Source organism: Suncus etruscus, chromosome 12, assembly GCF_024139225.1.
Source record: "Suncus etruscus isolate mSunEtr1 chromosome 12, mSunEtr1.pri.cur, whole genome shotgun sequence".
Lineage (NCBI taxonomy): Eukaryota > Metazoa > Chordata > Mammalia > Eulipotyphla > Soricidae > Suncus > Suncus etruscus.
The window spans coordinates 55,000,369-55,009,655 of NC_064859.1; positions in this window are offsets into that span (position 1 = coordinate 55,000,369).

Genomic DNA, 9,287 nt, shown 5'->3' on the forward strand with positions numbered 1-9,287 from the left:
TAACCCTATCCTATCCTAACCCCGACTCCAACCCTAATCCTAATCATAACCTACTCTATCCCTAACCCTAACCTCAACCCTAACTCTCTCCTAACACGAAATCCAACTTTAACCCCTATCCTAACCATGATCCTACCCAGATCCTAACACCAAAACCTAACTTTAATTCTAAATGAGACTCTCCTTTAATCCAAGCCCAAATCCAAACTTTAAACCAACACCAAAATTGGGCACCATTTTTGGGGCCAAATACTTGCAAGGTCACACCAAAGAAAACTGTCCAGGTCTCTCCAGGTCACACCAGAGGATACACTCCAGTCATTACTGGGCATTTGCAAATATACAAGATCCCTAGCAGTTGTGCAAGCAGCTTGATGCTGCAGCTGTGGTCAGACACTCATGACTGGGAAAGAAGGAACTTACCTCAATAAAGTAAAAGCACTACACAACAAACTCCCAGCTAACACTGTGCTCGATAATGAAGAACTGAAGGGTTTTCCTCTCAGAACAGGTACAGGGCAAGAATGCCCTGTTGCACCAAAACAGCTTGATATAAGTGTCTTTGCCACTTACTCCACTGTCCCCCTCTGGTTGGGAAATAAAGGGGTTTCAAGTTTTGGCTTGGGCACACAGAGAGACCATGAGGCAAGAAGCCAACTGGATTCATGATTCTTTTCTGATTGACTTGATTTATTAATTCTTTGTGGTTTCTTCGGGTCCATCTTCAGACCCATCCACCCAGGGCTAAAAATATAGTGTGTGGGGTAATTTCACACTTTTCTTCCATCCTTTTTTCCAGCCTCCCTTCCTCTCTACCTCCCTCCCTCCCTCCCTCTTTTTCTTCTTTCCTTTATTCCCTCCCTCCCTCCCTCCCTCCCTCCTCCCTCCCTCCCTCCCTCCCTCCCTCCTTCCTTCCTTCCTTCCTTCCTTCCTTCCTTCCTTCCTTCCTTCCTTCCTTCCTTCCTTCCTTCCTTCCTTCCTTCCTTCCTTCCTTCCTTCCTTCCTTCCTCTGTGCTCAGGTGTCACTCCCAGTAGTGCTCAGGGAACCATGCAGTACTTGCATACTGAGATTGAAACAAGCCATCTCCCAAGACTCTACACTTCTCTTTTTTTACAACCTGCCTCATGCTTTCTATTTATGCCCTACTTGGCACTGGGTACTAAGGAGAAGTGGGTACTGGTAGCTTAAATAATGTGTGTACATGTATATAACATTAAATATATCCAAACTGAGTAGGCCAATCTGGGCAAATTCTCAGTCTTGCTTTAATTTTCCTTTTACTGAATTTAAGTACACATAACAAAAAAAGTGGTCCTCAATTCTTTTTGTTTTTACTTCTCAAAATGGCACAGGGAATCATGCTTGGGGTGTCTGTTAGTCTTTGTTCAAGCCAACAAACTGGGGATTGTCTTTGCACAATTAGTGTTCTCAATAGTTGTCAAGAATGTGTAGCCAGACATAAAATTACCTAAAAGTGGCTTCCTCAAACTCTTTTATAACTAAGTGCATTCTCCTCATTGTACACACTTTCTAGGACTGTTAGTTTCTCCAAATTGCAAGCCCAGAGGCTCAGTAAGTACCATTTGTGTCTTATACAGTGTTTATTATGTGGCTGAGATTTATTAAATATTGGAAAATAATGTTAATTAATTGTAGAGCAAGTTCAAGTATTTTTCCCTCCATATAATGCAAATAACTTCCATTTGCCTCTGACTGAATCTATGACACTGAGGCTTTGTTCTAGAGAAAAGGCAGCCTGGTTTAGGAGAAACAACAATCCAGACATAGCCTAGGCCCTTTCTATTGACACTTATTCCTTGCACAGTGATATTTGTGTAAAGCTACAACACTTCAGGGCTTGGTGAGGATCAGAATAAACCAGAGCAGGAAAGCCCCAAGTAATCAAGTAAAGATCCTACCAATTTGGGCTGTGTGTCAAGTCTCCATGTTGCTTCCCAGCTCCAATCTTGACTTCACTGGTCCCTGGGAGCAGAGGGCTATTTCCTCTCAGTAGGTAAAGCAGTGGAAGAACTGTGGTATCTTGATACCAACATCACAGACTTGCTGATTGGAAGAGGCTCTCACTCTCAGTGAAGGGGGCTGGGTGAGAGACAGTGGGCTAAACACTTTCAGGCTGGAGGCTTGGCTCAGCTCCCAGTAATGCAAGATCCCAGTGGGAATAACTGCTGAGCACAGAGCTGGGAGTAGCCCCCAGCACTGCCAGGTGTGACCGTCAAACCTAAAATAAATGCATGCATGTAGAAGTTGAAATTTAATTTCTTTTCCTTCAAAAGATATTCACTAGCAATATGGCCATAGCTAGAAATTTTAAAGGAAACCACTTATCTATCTACATACCACTCCCACATATATATGGTTTTTATGCCACATTTGGTAATGCCCAGAAGCTACTTCCTAGCTTGGTGCTCAAGGGTCACTACTGAAGGTGCTTGGGGATACTTTTAGCATTGGGCATTTGACCCAGGGCATCACACACTCAAGGCAAGTTCTCCATCAATGAGCCACAGCCCTGGCCCTATTACATATTTATTCTTAAAATGTTTGAATTTGGGGCCTGAGCAGTGGTGCAGTGGTAGGGTGTTTGCCTTGCATGTGGCTGACCTAGGACAAACCATGGTTTGATCCCCTGGTGTTCCATATGTTCTCTCAAACCAGGAGCAATTTCTGAGTGCAGATTCAGGAGCAACCCCTGAGCATCACCGGGTGTGGTCCAAAAACCAAAAGTTAAAAATTTGGATTTGAGACCACACTTGGTGATGCTGAGGGGCTATTCCTGGCTTTGTGCCTGGGAGCAGTTTTTGGTGGTGCTTGGGATAAAGCAGACCACAGGTAATGACCTCAAACCCTTATTAACTAATTCTCCAGCCTCTATTTTTATATCAAATGATTCTGTCAAATTTAGCAAAGGACAGAATTCTTTTTTCACAAAATTAAGTAAGCATGTTTAGTTTCAACTTTAAAAATAAAACTTACTAGCAACATAGTGGAGGAAAATTAAGAATCCATAGTTCAAATCAATAAGACACTAGTTTAAAACATTTCATTCATCCACAAATTTCAATCAAACCAGAGATAATGGCAAGTCAAAAAATTGAACCTGGTATTGAATCTGGTTAAAAGACAAGCTGCTTACTACCTACTACACTATTGCTCCAGCTCCAACAAAATTAATTTCTACTTGGATTTATTTTGCCTTTGGTTTTCTTTATTTTTTTTTCCAAGAGCTTCTTCCCTAACATCTGTTATAAATATGTAGAAAAGTCTAAGCAATATTTTTACAATCTAATGCAAGCATAATTTTTTATAGTGGTGATTTGTCGATGAAGTCATTCGTAATAAAGTCAGTTCATTTGAAAATTAAGTGTAAATAAAAGCAACTTAAAGTTTAGAAGAATTTTGTGGAACTTCTTTACTGTGATATATGGACACATCACTATAAATGTTTAGGTATCTAAAAAAGCACACATTTGTTAATCAAAAAAGGAGCAAGAAAGGAAAGGAAGTCATAAAAAAAACTATTAAAATGAGCACTTTTCTAAAGTACCATGATCCCAAATGCAGAAATCACTACATTAGGATGAGGAAAAAAAAGTTCAACTTCTATAAGTAAAATAAAACTTGTTCTATTACAGTTATGGGTTTAATTAATCTCTTTAGCCCCCCAAACACTCCCCATATAGACAAGATATATTGAATTACTAAGTCCCTGGAAATGTACTCTTCTTATTTAGAAACAGGGTTACTGTCAATGTGTACAGTTAAGATACAATGATGTTTCTAGATTTATAATTGTGTTACATACTAATAGACACATGGTCAATTGAAAATAACATTAACCAAAGTGCACCTATGCTAATGGACACAATGACTTAGCAGCTCTTGCTACAAACATTCAGAACCTTCTTGCTTTGGCTTGCACAGACTAACACAAAGTTTATGGGAAAGCGCTGAATACGTCATGCAATTTATTGAATATGGTTTAGAAAGGGAGGAGCAGAATGACCTAATTCAAAATCTTAAGTGCAGTTTCTACTGAATTGCATTTGTATCACTGTAAAGTCAAAAGACTTTTGATTGAACCATTGTAAGTGGAAGACTATCTGAAGCCATGGCAGCAGGGTAAGTCTTGATATTAAATGACTGGAAGCCTTGTAAGAGGTGGTGGTGAGTAAAAACACACCAAGAGACACCAGTGAACAGAGCTGGGCAGCCAGCTCCTGAATACTGACAGCTGTAAGATTGGAGACCAATGAAGCCAGGGTGAGGCACAAAAGGGTTAAATCCCACACCAACACTTAACTTCACTGAAGCCTCTGTCTTCCAGAACTGCATTTTATGATTTTAAGGTAGTCAGTTTGTGGTGCTCCTTAGGAAGCAATTAGAATTACTTTATTTTAAAACTTGCTTATTATGTTAGTTTTAAAAATAGCATATTCATAAAGAAAATATGTAGAATTACAGGCCATAAAAGAAAGAAAAATTTCTCAGTGTTGTTAGTCAAAAAGTACTAAAATAGAAATTAATATTTTTTTAATTTTTTTGTAGCTAGGACCATAATTCTAAGCCAATGCTGTAGAGGAATGTTTCAGATATATTCCAACACCTGTTTCTGAATTATCATAAACTTTTTGTAAACATTGCTTGTATATTTTTAAGGTAAGCAGGATGGTTCATATTTTTATTGAGAAACTCTAGTTTATAATCCTACTTTATGATTTCAATTAGTGTTTTTGAAATCTGACTTGGTGAATTCAAAGTGTTTTTGATGATTTCTTCAATTCTCTCTAGAATATGTTAGAAAAGAGATAGGTTATATTGTAAAAACTCTCCAGGTAGTGCTCAGTGATGTACACTTGGTTGGGGTAAGGGTTAGGGATAGGGTTAAGGTTTAGGGTTAATTGCCTTGCATGTGTGAAAATATGGATCCAATTCCTGGCGCGCGCACATACACACACACACACACACACACACACACACACACACACACACACACTCACACACACACACAAATAAAATAAACACAAAATAAGCTACCACATTGTTCTAGACTTACTGGTCACAGCTGATTCTCAGATCATATCTGAGTGCTAGGATAAGAGATTTGAGATTAATGAAACATCAGAGAATGAAGACATGGCCCCTGCTACAAGGCACAGTTCTGACCCTAGGGAGATTCTGGCAGAACTGAATTCAGAGACTGGCTTTGTTGATTTCTACTCTAGTATAGTTTCTTCTTCTCTACTCAGGCCTCAATAAAAAAAAAAAACCCAAGGGTCAGAGACGTTGCTCAGTTTATGAATTGCTTCACATGTGAGATTGAGTTCAATCTTTAGCACTGTGAAAAAAAAATACATTCCTAAAGGGTTGCTTTGTTTTGAACTCAGCACAATATATTATGGATGTCTCAGTCATGTGCTCATGGAAATGCTGTTTTCAAGTGCACTTTAGCTTGTGACTTGCAAATTTTCTTAGAGGGGAATCTTGTCTTAATAAACAATGACTCATATTACCAATCCACAAAGTAGAATAAAAAAAGAACGTGTGTGGTGGAGGAGGTGAACCAGACAGCAAACAAAGCAGTTCCATTACCAACTCCCAGGGCCTCTGTTGGAAGTTCAGGAAGAGTCTGGACCATTTTTTCCCAGAGAACACTGGGGTGCCGAGTAGAACTAAACACAAACTCTAAGTTTTCATCTGTGCAGAATGTTTATGCATAAGGAAGCATTTTTACACTTTAATAGGTATCAAGAAAGAATTTTATGCAAAATAGCTTTATTAAATTTTCAGGATATAATGTTAACCTTAGAATAATGACAATATATTGGATTTTGCCCCCAATCCTTGAAGCCAACTTTCCAAGGCCTTTGGAATTTCCACAGTGATTAGAACACTAAGCCTCTTTGGTTGTAATATTTCTTCCTTGATTCTTTTCCTGATTCTGGGTTCTGAGATCTCAGTCATCTTTTTAATGAGACTCTAGATGGCTCCTACATGAGAGCTACTCACTAGACTGAATCAAGATTAGAAGCCTGGGACTCGATAGATAGTAGTACAATGGGCAGGGCACTTGCCTTGCACATAACTGACCAGGGTACAATTTCTGGCATTTCATGTGGTCTCCATCCTTGCCAGGAGGGAGTGATCCCTGCTCTGAGAGCCAGGAATAAGCCCTGAGCACTGCTGGGTTGTGGTCTAAAAAAAAAAACAAATAAAAATAAGCAATAGAAGACTGGAACACTCAAACAACTCTACCTTCTTGAGAAGATGAGGTGAAATGGATTCATTAATCAATTAGATCAATAGAGCAAATTGTATACAAAACTTTTAATATGTGGGGGTTGGAGGCCTGCAGGGGTTGAATTGATTTACTCAGGAAAGTTGACTTACCCTAGATGCTCTGGAACAGGGAACCATGTGCTCAGGTCTGCATCTTTTACTATCTGTCTCCTTAACAAACTGGCAAATACATGTGTTTCTTTGAGTTCTCTATACTGTTCTGACAGATTATTGGCACCCAAGGAAGCATTGTCAGAACTTCCATTCCAGTTGGCCAGAAGTACCGGTGATAATCTAGACTTGCAAATGCTTTGAATTGTGTGCAGATAAAGTCTTGTAAACTCTCTCAAGTTAACCCTTTCAGAATTGAGAGAACATGTAAGGTTCCTAGTTGGGCTTGAAGAAAATTGCTTGTTGTGGAATGAAACTTCTGCACATTGGATTACTAGAAATGAAGTGGGTGAACAGTAAAACAATCTTTAAGAAAAGACAATATGAGGAAGAACTGGGCTTTCCTCCCCAGCAAGACAAAAGCAAGACAGAGGAGGACCCCACCCCCACACACTTATTCTAGGTCACTAGTTCTCTCTTTTGAGTGACTAGCTTATTCCCAGTTCCTGGAAATTTCAAAATGACACAGCACTGGCATATACTGAGTCCTTATACAAATCATTCCCTCTCTTATTCCTCTTACAACTCCACATTCTTTATATTTTCTCCTCTATATAACCAAAGAGCTGAGCTATGCTTCTAAACATCCCTTTCATGTCTCATTTCTCCACAAGCACTATTGTAGACCTGAATAAGTGTATCCATACAAGGTAGCTGACAGTGATGCAGTTTTCATACTGTGGAGATACAATTGTGTGGCAGTAAGAGGTCCTTCCTTTGCACAACTACATAATTCCATTTCTTGGAGTAGTAGAATTTTCTGTAGATAGTCACACTTTTGGGTCCAGTTTGTTTTCTTCCCCAACATCCTCCCATTTCTCAGCTCCTAACAAAGCTCACAGAGATGTCTGTAGCCAAGAATTAGGACAAACCCTTGTCAGTTAACTGGATTCTTGTTCTGGTCTTACATTTTCTAGCTAGTTGACTACTGAGTATAGAGTTAGATATAGAGAAGAAGATGATGATAATTATGTCTATTTAATAATAAAATTATAATTAATAAATATGACACTTATAGTTCATAGTTTATAGTTGACATACCAACACTTAATCCTTTATTATAGAGCATATTTTAGAAGATTTGGAGACTGAAATCACTATAATTAACAGAGTACAAAAAATCAATAAGACTGGTGAGATTGCAGTATTGCTAATGGAGCCTAGTGGTTCATTCATTTTTAAAGGAATACATTTGATTATATTGAATCCTCTTCAATGGGAGTTCTGATATAGATTGGTTAGAATATGATGCATCACAATCAAACTTATGATTCTGTTTCAGTATGACATATTAAAAGGATAAATTTAAGAGAGATGCAATGGCCTAAACACTCTTTGAGACAGTAGTACAGTTTAAACACAACTAGTGATCAAGAATAAAATAAGTCTGTTCAAAATTGTTAGTTCTTGTTTTGTTTTGTTTTTGGTATTTGAACCACACCCAGCAGTGCTCAGGAGTTACTCCTGACTCTGCACTTAGAAATTACCCTTGGGGCGGGGGAAGAAATAACAGTGGCAGGGCATTTGCCTTGCACGTGGCCAACCCAGGACAGATGTTGGTTTGATTCCTGGCATCCCATATGCCCCCCCCCCCCCCCCGAGCCTGCCAGAAGTGATTTCTGAGTATAGAGCCAGGAGTAACCCCAGAGCACCACCGGATGTGGCCTCAAAGCAAACAAAAATAAAAAATAAAAAAAAATAAATTACGCTTGGTAGGTTCGGGGGACCACATGGGATTCAGGTAATGGAACTTGGGTCGGCTGCATGCAAGACAAATGCCGCTGTGCAATACCCACTGAGCAATAACTTTGGCTTCGAAGTTGTTAGTTCTTTGCTGGCTTTTATTTGAAGCCACACCTAGAGGAGCTTAGAGAGGAGCTTTCTGTCCCTGTTCTCAGGGTTCTGTTTCCAGGTGATGCTGAGGGGACCATGTGGTGCTGGGAATTGAACCCCAGCTCTGGCCAGTCCCTACAGCTATCTCTCTAGTCATTCAAGCCCATTAGTTACTTATCTTAGTCAGTTCTTGATCAAGAGATCCTGCTTGCCCTTGTGCAATCACCAATCAGACCCCGAGTCTTCAATATACATTTCCATAGAGCTTCTACAAATCTCACCTAGGCCTCCTGTACTGGTTTCTGAGGGCTCTCAGACTTTATACAGTAACAGAGGGAAGTCAGAGATTGGCCAACCAATGCCTAGACAACTGTAAGGTCACTCTTGGGGCTATCATCCAGACTGACTCAGGGTTCACTTCTGACTCAGTGCTTAGGGCATCCCGACCTACATCTGCTGGTGTTAGGGGGTTATGCTTTATGCAGTACAAGGGTTAAACTCAAGGCCTTCCATATGTAAGACATGCTCTCAAGTTCTTTTTTTGTTTCTATTATTTATTTGTTTATATTTGGTAGGGGGGATATACAGACAGTACTTGGACTTGCTCAGGGTTCTGTCATCAGGGATTCCCTCCTCGTGGACTGTGGGACCATAGGGTGCAGGAGATTGAAGCTCTGTCAGGTATGTGCAAAGCAAGTGCCATCCCCACTACTATTTCTCAGGGCCCCCTCCAGCCCTTTGAGGTTTTTTTTTTTTTTTTTTTTTTACATCTCTTCTGGCCTGATTTTTGCGATCCCTAGAGGGTTTTGTAGGTGAAGGACTTCCCATAGCTAAATTTGATTTAAGCAATCCTGTTATATAAATTTACAAAGAGGATTCTAATGCCCTTTATAAAAGACTATAAATAAGTCTCTGAAATAAGGCCCTCTGTGTTTAAATACTATTTTTAAAAGCCTATGAAACCTTGGTGCCTGGGTGCTTGCCT